General features: G+C 42.0%; 1 long non-coding RNA gene and 1 pseudogene across 1 annotated transcript; both read right to left on the bottom strand.

Moving 5' to 3' along the window:
* Positions 1-1357: 1357 nt before the first annotated feature.
* LOC133908687 (mitochondrial-processing peptidase subunit alpha-like) lies at positions 1358-6022 on the bottom strand (annotated as a pseudogene).
* A 1314-nt stretch (positions 6023-7336) lies between these two features.
* On the bottom strand, positions 7337-9468 carry LOC133908688 (uncharacterized). The gene is made up of 2 exons (XR_009908246.1): positions 8422-9468; positions 7337-8219 (listed from the first exon to the last, which is right to left on the bottom strand). It is a non-coding gene; the product is annotated as an uncharacterized LOC133908688 (long non-coding RNA).
* Positions 9469-14997: the final 5529 nt, after the last annotated feature.

Raw genomic sequence — 14997 nt, forward strand, 5'->3', positions numbered from 1 at the left:
ATTCATGCATCTAAGAAAAAAATTCGAGTCTTTCACCACACAAACGAGGCAATGAACAAGTCATGGTGGGAACAAAAGTAGACAAAGGTGTTTTTTATGGAAACAGATTCTATTAGACTTTTGTCTCAGCTAAATTGTTGGCCACACGACTAGTTAAAAAAATTGAGAAATGATTAACCGTAGATGAGGATCATCCCCAACTAGACTAGCATTATTCTTTGTTAAAGTATCTGCTACCGAATTACAGTCACGGGTACAGTAAATGATCCCAGCTTCAATGAATTGCATCAGTAGCATACTTCGAGATTCTATCGCCAAAACACCCAGAGGAGAAAGATCAAAAGTAATTCTTTTCAGAGCAGCAATGAGATTCAACGTGCTAGACTCAAGAATGATTTTGGTCATACCCCAAATGCTCGTCTAACGGAGAGCTGCTAGCGCTTCTTCCAGTAGATATGAGGACTCTGTTCCCCATATCTTCGTTTTGTTTGTTTGTGTACCAGCACTATTTGGTTTGTATCCCCACATGCCAAGCCAAAAATTAACCACAGATAAAACCTAGGTATGACCAAAGTTTAGTTAAAATTGAGATGTTTAGATCATGACCATGCCAAACTTTTAAAACAATGCCAACAAAGTAGTGTGTGAGTATAACATGTGGGGCACCATGGCTTAAACATTTCTAGCGATAAAATATAGATAATATGGGCCTTGATTTGTTGATTAAATTGCAAGGAGTATGGTAGTTCAATCAGATTAGAAATTAGAATCATAGTTTTAAGAGCTATGTTCGTTTGAATGTTTGACCCAGTTTGAAGCTCTGAGATCTATATATGATTTGAAGTTTGTGAGATAAAATAAAGTGATTTAAATATCTATTTTCAATCCAAAATATAAATAAGATGTTTAAATCAAAGACTCCTAATCTGCTCACAGCTCCCGTTCTAAATTTTCTAGAACTAAGATGCCTAACTCACGAATTTTTAAAATTTTAAAATTCTACCAAACAGACCTTTTGTTATCCAATAATTAGTGCAAGTGCAGTGGGATTTGATTGCTCTATAGCTTGCTGCCACATCACGGTTTCGTGGGATTTGGCAGCTTGGGCTAGCAAATCCGACCAGAACTTGTCCTTTAGTTGGGAAGAAATTGGCTGGGCATGTAAAAAAAAAAAATGGCCGGCCAAATTTTAAATTCCAACCAGATGGTATCCAAATTCTTTAGGCATGATCAAAATTTGACTTGGCTATTTATGGTCAGAAACCAAGCAGCCCCAGACGTCCCAAAAAGTCCATTCATGCGATCCGGAAAAGCAAGGACGCCTAGAACCAGAAGACATCGAGCGTCCAGTAGGAGGAAAATAGAACACGGAGGCATCCTTCTAGATCGACGGACCCAATGGTGGCGAAGAACCCACCATCCTAAATTCCAGATCAAAAAAACAAGTAGCGTCGCCCAGCCACAGATAGCATACAGATCGCTGGTTTTGGGCCAAAAAGGCAGTTGTCCCCACGGGACATCAGCATATTACGCGAACAACTTCGGGAATCAGAATAACGTTGTGGCTCCTTTCCATTTCACCTTTTGATTCCGAAGCAATGCTTTTTTTCTGGCAGTTCTTTATTCGAGGAATGGCACTGCTCCACCAAAACGAATCAAGGAACGACGGTTATGGAACTGCTCCACTAATAAGGTCAAGGAGACCAAAGAAGATTAAAAAAACACCCCATTTCGAATTGGGACAGACTACAGCATACCGCTGCACCCGTCATGTCTCCAGTTTACACCGGCAGCGCAGCAGGCCATCAGCACCAGGACCGGTGTGCATCAGATGCAAAACCAGATGACAAGAAAACTGCTTCAGAACCTCCACATGCCAAATAGGAATTGGACTACAGGCGACCTATAACAGGAAAGCATCAGTTACCAGGTTAAAGAACATCGAAATGATTTAAGATGTATACTTTCAGCTACATGAACTCTTCACCCGCGAGGCCGAGCTTGGCTATGCTCATTGCTCAGGACAACAAACATGATGGCTACAATAGAAAGGAGTTACATGTATGCTGTAGCAGATTTTTTACAAATCCATATAGCAGGCAAAAGAATAGCAAATGACATAGTCAGCCGCATTGCTATTTTGCTCATAGATATCCAAGGAAAAATCGAGTATAGATGATTTACTCCAGCAAATCGGTTAGGGCCATAGCCGTTGCCAGCAGAGTTACATATCTGCACATTGCAAGTCATGCAGACACCGCCATAGGCTTACTTATCTCGAATGAGACTTCGGACTCACAGACTCATAGCTGGGGACATGAATAACTGCAAGAATAACATTCGAGTAATCACAAGTCCACAATGACAACATCTACTACAGAAAAAGGGAATGAAGAAAGCACTGTGACTAGTCAGAACATAACATCACCCCATGAGCCCATCATAAGGGGTGAAGAGATGATCTTCTTGGTGGTTGAAGAAATGGCATTCAAAATGATTTCTTCAAGATCATTCAAGAAGTTCTCAATGGGTTTCCTGCAATTTCAACAAGCCGAATTACTGAGATTCACAACCAAGGAAAGAAAAAAAAATGAAATGGTGGTCTATTGCCATAATAGTGATAAGCAGGTTACATAATTGAAAAGTTGTGGCAAACTCATAGTGCACGAATTACTGCAGAGGTTAGCATAGCAAAACAGTTTACTTTATCTCTATTTGTAAATGGTGCAGGTAACAGCTAGAATTACAGTTCACATGTTTATTCGCAATGAAAGAAACAATGTTCTACGTGTAACTAGCAAAACAGTATAGTCCATTCACAACCTAAAGGAGCAAGGAATAATGCTCTTTGTACATATAATTTAGGTGACGTCAAAGATAATACAAAGAAAATACTAGAAAAAATAGTGTAACTGTAGGATATCTACAAGAGAGATAAGACAATCATCAAATATTCTCTTTCCTGAGTTTCACGAAAAAAAAATAGGATAATTTATATTTGATACGAGGCTTACAGTTGTTGCATGAATTCCAAAAAGACCAGAATGATTGTGGATACTGTTGAATGCAGAGAACGACTCAATCTGTTGGTAGTTGTCTAGATTCCAAGATCTGCAAGTAAAACCTCATCTTTAAATACTATTTTTTTTAAAAAAAAATACAAGTTGAGTCAATTTTAATTAGGATGTAGAATTGACAAGACATACACAGTCAAGAATACATGCCCTTCCCAGGACCACCAGCAGAGAAAGAACATCCTCCTCCTATGAGCATCTGCAAAAATATTGAAATTGTTCATATAGCACATAGCTTTATTGGAAATGAATGTACAATAAATCTTCATTTTTCACATCTAACATCACCAGTGTACTAGTCACTAAATTATAGGGTGTCTCAATGAAAAGGAATGATTGTAGTATGGAGTTTTGCTCATGAATTATAAGTCACTTTGGTGTTTGTCAATAGTACCTGAAGGATAGTCACAACATGGCTCTTTTCTCTTCGTACCATCCAGCTAGTACTTCAAAAGCAAGAGGTACATGTGTCTTCTGTTCCCAAGAAAATAAGTCAGGAGTATAGAAGTAAACCATATATGCATCATCATGAATAATCAGTAAGGACCAAATAGCAACAAGAATTCACTGCAGAGTCTGCTTGACAACGATAATTTCCTCCTACATAAACCGATTTGGGCTCTTCCTGACACTTCACACAAGGAAGATCCGACAGAAGTGGCTCCGCAATTGACACTAACTCATCATGCCCAACTCCTGATGCTGCAAGGACCATCCTTGGACCAGTATAGTTTTCCTGAATCCCTCAACATATGCAAATGTCAAAGCAAAGCATTTCTAATTTAATAACAATAACGTAAATGAAAAATTGACAATTGATGGGTCTTACAGCAATGAATTCATCAAGGATGCTACTGTCCAATCTATGTACAGCAGATACCGGTGCCATCAGGGGCTTTGACAGTGCCCCTGAATAGCCAGCTGAACGGTGTGCCTCCAAAAGTAAGCCTTGATGATCATCAGAAACTTCAGCTATTTCTGCTTTGATCTTCTGCAGCTGTAGAGACAACAAGACATCATTAATACATTGAATAGGAAAATCTGAAGTGCTTGCCTTCAAATAACAGATTACCTGCTCTTTCAGCCTTGAATGCGTCATATGTATAGCAAATCTGTTCACGAGAGGCAGATGCAGATACATTCCCACCACATGAACTAGCCGCAAATAACTCCTGTTGGTGGTGCTCTTGAAGGCCATTCGCTCCAATAGATGTGAAGCACCAGATGACTCAGGTCTTTCATATATAGAACCAAAGTCAATGTACAGTCCCACTGACGCAGCTGGACTCTGCAGTGAAGTTATAGAAAAAATTACTTCCTTGCAGATGCAGAGAAAGAGGAATGTAATGAAAAATCTAAAGGCATGTAGTGTTGTGTATGTGATACCGGTGATGTTTCTGAGGCGATTTTGATGCCGTTCGGAAGAGTGGTGATGCCTGGGAGAGGCACATCGAGAGGAGGAAGCAGGCTTGACCCCCCCCCCCCCCCCAAAAAAAATAATAATAAAGAAGCCAACCAAATATAAACCACCTGAGGACTGCTTTACGACACTTGTACTAGCAAACCTACTAGAACCATGTCGCTGCAAGTACATGAACAAAATAAGCATGTCTTTACTCTTCATGATTAACGAAAATATGAAATAGAAAAGGAAGCAGATTGTGTGGTGGCGAACACATCGGATAACATCACCCAAAAGCTATGTTGAATACTGAAAAGCTTGCACATGAAACAAAATTTTGTGCACAGTATAGTACATTTACAGCAAACAGGTGTTAGATACTTAAAAGCTTGAATACCATGACTAAATTTACAGGAAAAATAAAGAGTATTGATTTAACTTGTATGCTCTTCTAGAGTATTAACTATGGCATGTTAGTTAAGCGAAACCACAGTTGCTTCAAACATGTGTGAATACACCTTAGAAAAAATAAACGGTATAACAGTATCTAACTGAAAAATGACACTAGTAATACAGTTATTGAGCTAGCTACCAATTCACCAACTAGATAAGTCATATTCTAAACACTTCTAGGAAACTAGCCAATCAAAACATGCTCTAATGGCACAACACCTTAAAAAAATACACATGAATGGGGCAGCAGTCAAGCATTTAACATAACCACGTACATCAACTGCAAAAATGACACAAAAATCACACGCCGAGTTACTTACTGGGGAGCTGAGTGAGGAGTAAATCAGTGTTTGAATCACATTTGACATGGAATCCCTCCCTCAATACAATGCTGATGAGTAACTCCTAACAGGAAAGAGGGTCCAACATTCTTCTCCAATCGAGTGGCATCACAAAACAACAACCAAATACCGTGCACTCCGCGCCCGTTTGACGGGAACGATCAAAGGTAGACCGGTCAGAACCGCTAAGCTATAACGCATAGATCGGTCACATGCAGCACCCGTGAACAGACGACTCGGCCCGTCAGGCGGCGGGAGGGATCGGGGAGCGGGCGGAGCGGTACCTTGAGAGAGCGGAGGTGGCTCCTGGCGATGCGGTACATGGCTGCCGTGGCCCGGGGACTCGGTAGGCGGCGAGGGCCAGAGGCCGGGGTAGATTAGGGGAACCGCCGGGAAGGTGGCTGGGGCGGCGCGGTCGGAGGCTTTGTGCGACGCACGTGGGCGTGTCAGAGTATGCGGCCGGCGAGGCCGCGAGGGCGTGCGGCGGTTGAGCTCGGTCGGAGGGCTGGCGACCGGGTGGATCAGGTGGTGGTCGGAACCGAACTGTGCGCGTAGGTTCGCCAAAAAAAAATATATATTTCGGAAATAAAAATTTATAAAAATAGACGTCGGTTAAAAAAATCTGTCGTTAGAGGCGATAGATTTTTTTTAAAAAAATGTTCTATTACTGTTAAAATTCAAAATACTATCAAAATAGTTATAATTTTTTTAAAAAAATTAGTGATGTAGAGTATACTATGATCTAGATTTTTTAAAAAAATTAAACTTTATACAATAAATTTTGTCTCTTTTTTCTCATTATAAAAGTAATTGTTTGAGTTGAAAAAAATTAAAAGCTAGATTATAGCATTCTCTACACTATATTTTTTCATAACTATTTTGATAGTGTCTTAAATTTTGATAGCATTGGAATGTTGTATTTTCTTAATTATTGGCTCATTAGAAAAATGAGATGTTTATTTATTTAAACTTGTTGCTAGTTTTGCAAAAAAAAAATTCAAACGGACGTCCATTTTTATAATTTTTTATTTTCGAAGTATGAAAATAAAAAAAAATCGCCGGATGGCTGGCGACCGGGTGGATGTGGTGGTCGGATCCGAACTATGCGCGTAGGTTCGACGACGAGGGGAAGCGTTCGTGGGTTTTCTGGAGCCTGGTAAGTGGTTCGGTCATTCGGCCCATTTTGCTTAGCTAGCTGCCCGGCTTTAGGCAAGTTTTGGACCGTAGTGCTGCCTCTTTGCCTTGCCTGGGCTGACGACTGCTGATGCTTTTTCAGAGGAAGAAGCGCTTAGTTGGTGCTTAATTTGGGGTAAAAGTTACCTTGATGAGATTTGGTGCTTAATGTTTTGTATTCTTTTCGATTGGTTAGTTTTACACTCGTGGATCACATTTTCTTGAGACCGATCGTGGACACTTGACCCACCAATTGACCTCATTGGAGTTCACGTCAGAAGTTGGAGATAACGAGACATCCACAAGAAGCTGGAGATACTGAGACATCGAGTAGCTTGAACACGACGAGAGAACACGTGCTTTCGTATTTTACTAGAAAAAGGGCGCGTCTTTGCCACGCCGGCTGACCCTCCTCTGTTGTGTCGTCTTCTCCATGTGGCACATGAGAAGGCTAATAAAATGAAGATAATCACTTATGGCTACAAGCCTGATACATAATCTTAAACAACTCAGACTTTGGATTGTACACATGATTATGCGGTAATCAAAATTTACAAAAACAACAAAAATCCAAGAAAGGCCCTGATGTTTGTGTACCTTACTGTCTAACTTTTTTGTTCTATCTAGGTTCCTAATTTGAATTCTTCTTATTCATCTCATTACCAGATTTTGAATCGGATAGCTGACTAAAGACATAGCAGCAAATATAAATCATTTATAGACACCCATCACCAAGTAACTGCACAAAATTACATATAACCATGTAGCTGTACAGAATTTCTGTGACAAATTACAGTAGTATACAATACGAATCAAATTGAAATTTGAGAGGTTGATGAATGCAATACTATTTCTGTGACAAATTATAGTAGTATACAATATGAAGCAATATGAAGCAAGGTTGATCAATGTAATACTATTTATGTGACAAATTGTAGTAGTATACAATATGAAAACATTATGAAAGCAAGGTTGAGAGAAAAATGAGGCAAGATGAGCCAGATCCCTTCATAACTAAGCTCTAGAAAGAAATTTGAAATGTATTTGACAAACTAAGAATACTATATGATCTTTTGTACTTTACTGTTGTTGTATAAGAATTTGTGTGTATGAAGCAATGCAGCAACAAGCGCTACAAACCTACTTCTGTGTGAAGCATGGAGGTAGATTTATTCACACCGCTTGTTCCAGAGACAGTAGCCCGCGTGCAAGCCAAAATGGGAGGTCCACCTTAGCACCTTTTTCAACCTGGATATCAAGAAGACAAGAACATCTATTTTTAAAAAGGTATTCACAATGCAAGGCATCCAATTCAACTTTCAACGGTAGACTGGCCAATATAAGAAACCGAACACTACATAAGAAGAATCTCAACTAACTACTATTCAACTTTGTAAAATTCCAAAACAATTCCATTCGAGAATTATCGCGACAGAAGAGATTTTTCAACATATCTTAAGCAGATATATATACCCGAACAATAAAAATACATTCATCATATAGTCATTGAACAGGCACTTACACAGTTACTTTCGGTGCCAGAATCTAGCGGGACAACAGCATTTGCAGTTACTTGATAAAAAACAAAAATAGGCTGCACTCAGAGCAGGAACATATTCAGGTCGTCTATTAAGACAAGCGTGCAAGAGAGAGAATAAAGCAAGCATCCTTAACTACCACCAACTCCGTGAGGATGTCATCAATGTCGTAATAACCTTGCATCTCAACAAGCAGACACAGTCACTGCTGTTAACTCTCAAATTCTGTGCGACCAATCTGCATCACATCAATGAGCAGCAGTTAGTAATTTGTCTCGCATGATTAATAGCCTGGATGTAATTCGAATTGTGGTTGAAACATCTCCTGCAGGCTACAGGTGTGTGTGTCTGACTCGATTGGGCAAATCGGCCCAAAGTCTTACCTGGCTTCAACCATTGAGCAGTGTTTGAACGAAATCACAAAGGATTCGAAGTGTTACCTTGCAACGGGTGCGAGGAGGGCGAGGCAACTTGACGGCAGTAGCGGGCGACGAAGTAGCGGGCGACGAAGAAGGGGCCGGCGGGGACTTAAATCCTAGCTACCGCAAAAATAAGAACGCGGAAGCACCAACTGCAGCAAAATCACATGGGAAAATCTAGGTGGGAGGGAGTAGATCCCGTCGGGGCAGTGGGCAAGATAAATTACTGGTCATGCGAACTCGGTGCGCATGGCGGCGCCCTTGACCTTGGCGCCCTGTGTTGCCTCGACTACGACGCGGGCCTCCGCGGGGGAGCGGAAGAGGACGAAGGTGTAGCTACGGGATCCGGAGCAGGTGAGGGCGCAATTGCACGTGCCATGCGGGGCAAACAGAGCCATCACGTCGCCCAGAGCGTGTTCATCTTCAGGGCCCCTGACGCTGCGCTACCCCCGCCACCCCCGGCGTCCTACGGAGGAGAGGCGTCCGTAGAGGTGGAGGCAGACACTTCGGGGGACCTCGCGAACGGCGGCTCCGACAACATCAGCCGACGCGGAGGGAGAGGACGGCGTGGAGAGCACGAGCGATTTTTCACGAGCGCAGTGGCACGTGGAGAGCACGGGTGAGCTGAAGTCTTCCAGAACGAACGGGGAGGGTGAAGATGCGACCGCACAATCGTGATCTGACGGTTCTCGTTTTCCTGATGATGTGGATCAACGAGGACGCGCTCTCGGTACGCGCTTTAGAGATAAGATTCCAAAGAAACGTGTAAGGTTCACAAGATTATCGGTCAGTTGGCACCGAAAAAAGATGAGGAAACACCATGAACTCGGATAAAACCCACATTTGGAGGATAATAGACGAAAAAGGATGATCAGCAGACATAGTACAGTTATAGCTACAGATTCGATGCATCCACAGGCCACAGCTCCACGAAGACGATACATGAGGTGGTCGTCGCCGAGCGCGACGTGCGAACGCGATCGGTGTCATTGCCTGAAACGCATAAATCTATCCAGCAGTACTCTCCCGTCCCAGGAGGAAAAGATCGCCCCGAATCTGATCTTTGGGTGGACGCCACACGGTCACACAGACAACACGGCAGCAGCGTCTATTCCACAACAGTGATCTTGCCTGGACGCCTGTGAATAATACTAGTAAAATGTAAGGCCAGCCTTCCCCAGCAACAGATATTTTAGTCACAGAGCCTATCAGGTTTGTCGGTTTGTAAGCCTAATCTAATCATGCAGTAGGCGGGGCAAAAATCTGTTGGTATTTTTTTATCATTACCGTTTTAATCCCAACTACCGTCCTAATTGATTGGGCCATCTCTCCCGTTTTGATCAGAAGAATAATCAATCGATAGTTACGGTGTCATCTCACATGCGCTATATAAACACATAAGTCGATACCTAACGTGTCATGGTTTTTCCATGAGGATAAGTTCTCCTTAAATACTTAAAACCCTAGCGATTACTACAGACGCATCAGTAAGACGAAGAACATAGCCACCGTTACCATCAGCTACACTGGAACACCGACTACATTGTCTACTACTGCTACATCTACATCATGCCGGTGACGACATCGCTGACGGTCTGCATAGCATCATCACCACACACGGCTACACCTATATCACGCTCCTCACCGATCGCTCATGGCATCTCTGAATGCGATACGTCCATATGATTCCTCTTAAGGTGGTGTTTGATATTAGGGCTAATGATCTTGTCATTTAAGAAGCAAGTTAGTTTCATATTTGGTATTGTCTAGACCCAATTAGTCCTAATAGTTTGATTTAGTATTCGGTTGATGTCGTTTTATGACCAATAGGGCCTAATTCTTTCGGTTTACATAATTAGCTGTCAATTATGAATCTTTAAGATGAATTAGGCTCAGATCAAAACGTGCATTCATGTTTTAGGATGTTTATGTCTCAGATTAAATGTTTTATGGTTCAGATATGGTAAATCCAGCTCAGGTTTAGCATGTAGAAGGAGAGGATTAAGCAATTTTTTTAAAAAAACTCTTAGAATCCTCTTTCTACACATAACCCTAATCCCCAAAATCCTTCCCCGATCTGAAACCTCAATGGAAAATCCCAAAAAAATTCTGAGCCTAAATCTCTAAATCTGAATCCAATCCCAATCGGGAACCTATGTCAAAAGAGAGAGGAGAGAGGGGGCTTACATTTTTTCACCTCTTATAGCTAACATAAGACCGCCAGAGCTTCTTTCCTTCTCCGCTGGCACGCCTCCCTCCTCAGCTCATCCACCACACATGGATTCCTCATATCCGATGTAGCTTCTGCCGCTCCTCATGCCGCACATGGTGGTTTCTTCGGGTGCCACCACAGACCCACCGACGGCGCCGCGCACAAGCCTTGTCGCACGCGTGCGCCAGTGGGTAGTTCCTAGACGGCGCCGCTCTCTATTTTCTCTCTATATCCATCTCTTTCTCAGTTTAAGGCCAGCGGCCATGTGTCGCTAGAATCCGCCACCAGTTCTCGGACGATGCAACCTAGGAGAGGCGAAATGAAATTAGGTTTAGAGTTTTGGGGTCGGTTGACAGTTTTGATCCAGTGGAAATGACGATGAACTGTCAATGATGATGGACGGCTGAGAAGCGTCGAGGCTGATGGGCCGGCATGCACGTGGCTCCGGCCGGGCTAAGCCGAGAGTCCCTTTTGGGCTATTTCTTTAAGCATTGGGATTTTATATTTTCTAATATTTTATCCAGGATTTTTCAATGTTTAACTATTTATGCAATGGATAATGGTCCAAAAATAATGAGAATTAATATACAAAATCATGATTAAATTTCTGGATGAATTGGAACCAACGAGAAGTTTTTTTCAGAGAATTTTATGATCGATTTATGTAGGTTCATAATTACTTTTTGACCAAAGTTGACTGTAAATGTGCATCATTTTATGTGTTAGTTCAAATTCTTTTTTCATTTTCTGCCCAACGGTGATACAGATTAGAGTTTTAATTTTAATTTTCTACAAGATTTTAGTCAGACCAACGTATGGTTATTTTCGTGTAAATTATTTCTTTATGATGATGACATACATGACTGCCAAACTTAAGAGCATGAAACTAGAAATATCTGATGGTTTTCTTATCCATTTCATTATGACATCTCTTCCTCCTGAATTTTCTCCCTTTAAGATTAACTACAGTACTTAGAAGGAGGAATGGATCATGATCAACTTGATCGCGATATGTGGTCAACAGGAAGAGAGGCTAAGGGTTGAAAAGAAAGATTTTGTTAACCAAGTTAATAACCCCAGAAACAAAAGGAAATTTTAAGGAGATTTTAACTCTAAGAAAAACTATGTTTCGTCACTAAGCACGACAAGGAAGTGCAGAGGGCGCCCAATGCATCTGCTCCTTCTGCTCCTGCCTCTCAAGAACCTAAGGATGACGAATGCCACTTCTACCTCAAGAAGGACCACTACCAAAAGAATTGTGTTGGTTTCCTGAAGTGGCTGTCACGTCCCAAATTCTATAATCACATAATTAAGCATAATTATGCTTCTTAAGCATTATGTTTAATTTTGCGTAATTTGTTTTGTGACTCTAGAGCGATTCGTTTAAAGTCATTGGCTGAGAGAAAGAAATTCAGAAGAGAAAAGAATTAAAGTCGCAGTTAAACAGACCTATTTCTTTCTAACATGTGGGACCCACATGGACCCACGCCTTCTCCACTCCAAAAGGAGCAGCTCACCTGCTCCCTCTCTCTCCTCCCTCACTCCCACACGTGCAGCAGCAGCTACAGCTCCCCCTCCCACTCAAGCTCTCACTCCCTCTCTCCATTTCTCCCTCAAATCCGAGCTCTAGAGAAGTATTGAAGGTATGCATGTGGTACCATTGTATTCTAGAGCTCATAAGATACTCATGCATCCAATTCATTTTCGTTTCCTCGAAAGATTCGAATTGGGTTTGATGTCTTTTGGTGTTCTTGGTTGAAGCACAAGGAATACCGGAGTTCTTCGATTTCCCTCCATTTCCTCCACTTCCCGACGGTCATCCAGCTCCACAAGCATCTTGAGTAAGTCTCTTAGGCTCCTCATAGCAAGAATTCGTGGTTTGGTTGATCGATTTCGAGTTTTAGCAAAGTTCATGAGTTTTTGAGATTTTGGACCAAAATAAGGATTTAAATGAGATTTGAGCTAGAAATCGAGTTGCTAGGTTGATGAGTGAATTCTAGACTCCATAAACCATCTCAAACATGTTCCTCTTTAGTTGGAAAAGATCGCATTTCGATTTGGCAAAATTTTTCCCAAATCAGAGAAGTTCTAGGAAGTGCGGAGTATCCGCATAAAAGTGCAGATAGTCCGCACCAAAGTGCAGAGGGTCTGCACTTTCTGGAAAAATGGCAATTTGAATTATATTCAAGATTTTCTTAGGGTTAAGTTACAAAGTTAGTCTAGAACCTTTAGTATGGTATATGCTTAGAAGTGTGTAGCATAGATTCAAGTTTGGAGTTAAATCGATTGACGAATCATCGAAAACACATTTTCAGCCCAGGTCCGGAGTGTCCGGACAAAAGTTCGGAGGGTCCGCACATGTTCGGAGTATCTGGAGAGTTCTCCGGATAGTCCGGAGTTTGCCTGAGTTGCGCAATGTCCGGGTGTTCCGCATAATTTTGCGGATAGTCCGCATATGTTCGGAGGTTCCGCACTTTCGACAACTTTTCAAATTGGTTTGAGTCCCAATTTTGTTCTAGCTCGCATATTTGCACTTTTAACATGTTTTGCGCATCTTATGCCATACACTGTTGCATTTCATCCATACTCATGGTATTGCACGCGTTATTCTTTTTAGAGTTCGCCGAACCGACGATCCCGGCGAGCGAGGGCGATCCGGAGACACCCCACCTTTGTGAGCCAGTGCATCAAGGCAAGCAACTAAGCATATTGATCATCTTGTGTAATTGGATAAGTCTAACATTGATTAAATATGCTTATGTATGTATGAATGTTTAGTGAGTCAGTGTCGGGTACCAATGGGTAGAACCTATGCCGGTTGCATTCTTCTACTTTGAATATTTGTGTATTTACATTCCTTATAGTCTTGAGGTGTTGTCAATGTTTAGGTATGAGTTTGACTTATATACTTAGCCATGCTTAGGTCATTCGGTAGAAGTCGAACGACGGCGCATCCTATTGTTCGCGAGCATGGGACCTTCTTATGATTACATACACTTGTTGAGGTTGACATGGTTGGTGAGTGGTGAGTATGAGACGAGATGTGGGTGGTATTAGGGGTGTCGTCTGCCTCGGTGGAAAGTCCAGGGGCAGGTCGGGAGAGGAAACCCGAGCACCGTAGACTGCTTGCATCATTTAAAGCCGATCATCGGGGTAGTTGGCTTTAGCACTTACCTTACTCACCGCATGCTGATCTAATGGTAAGGTGAGCCGAATACCTTTGCAGCTGTGGCTTTGTGGGCGTGGACATCGACGGTGTGAGCGGACAGGCTTGTAAACGGTACTAGTTTGCTCCGGGAGTAGTTCTAGTATTGCTGCGCCGAGTGATGCATGCCCCACACGGCTGGGGCTAGTTGGAAAAGGTTGTCACGAGTAACCTCTTGTGTGCACTTTAACGGGTGGCACAAGCCGTATGGTCTTCGTGTCGTGTGGGTCCAGGAGTATCCCACTGTAGGGTGTATAAACAGTTTGAACTGCCGCGCTCTCGGTCATGAGCATACTATTGTTTCATCTGCACCCGATTGTAGAGTTTCGAGTATGGTTTTTGGTTCGGTATGTGGGAGATGATAATTGTGGGCACTTGTTACTTGTTGATATACATGTTGTTTATAGTTACACTTGTTCAGTTGTTAGTTGCAGGGTAGTTTTCATATGTTTTGGTTAAGTTTCTGTCACTCACACATATGTCTAGGATGCTTAGTGCTTATGTTTTACTCAACATGTGGTTCATCCTTGCTAATGATCAATGCATAATCCTTGGAGCCGAGCTATGTATATGCGTTCTATATGGTTTAAGTCTTGCGAGTACCTTCGTACTCATGTCTGCGCTTTCAGGTACTCCTGTCGCTGAGGAAGATGCGGTGTTTGGCTACTTTGTGCCCGCCGATGCAGGTGGTGGGAAAGAGCAGTGCATCCTACTCTGGATGGTCATACTTTCGTGATGGAGCCTAAGGGAATATGACTCCATCCCCCTTTTGTTGTATAGCTTTTAGTCTTCCGCTGCTTAGTTCTTTTGCTAGTTAGGAGTTGAGCAGGTTTTAGTCTCCTCCTAGCTCTCTTTTGCTGTAAATTGTGATAATTTGTTGCATGCTTAAGAATTTGTAATATAATGTTAATTACTCACTCTTTCTTAAGCTTTGTTGTGATGTCTTGGAAAGGCATGTGTTCCGATCTTGAGCACAAAACATGTGCCGGGAGTACCGGGATGATATTCTGGTTAATCATCGAGGTTGTGATTATGAATAATGATCCTCCTGGTGATTAATTAGAATATTATTTGGATGATTCCTCACAGCGTGATATCAGAGCTTGGTTTAATTAAGTAGCCTAAACACCATTAGAATATTGTTTAATAAGTATGTCAAACCCACTAAGCAACCAACTAA

The sequence above is a fragment of the Phragmites australis genome, chromosome 2, assembly GCF_958298935.1.
Source record: "Phragmites australis chromosome 2, lpPhrAust1.1, whole genome shotgun sequence".
NCBI lineage: Eukaryota > Viridiplantae > Streptophyta > Magnoliopsida > Poales > Poaceae > Phragmites > Phragmites australis.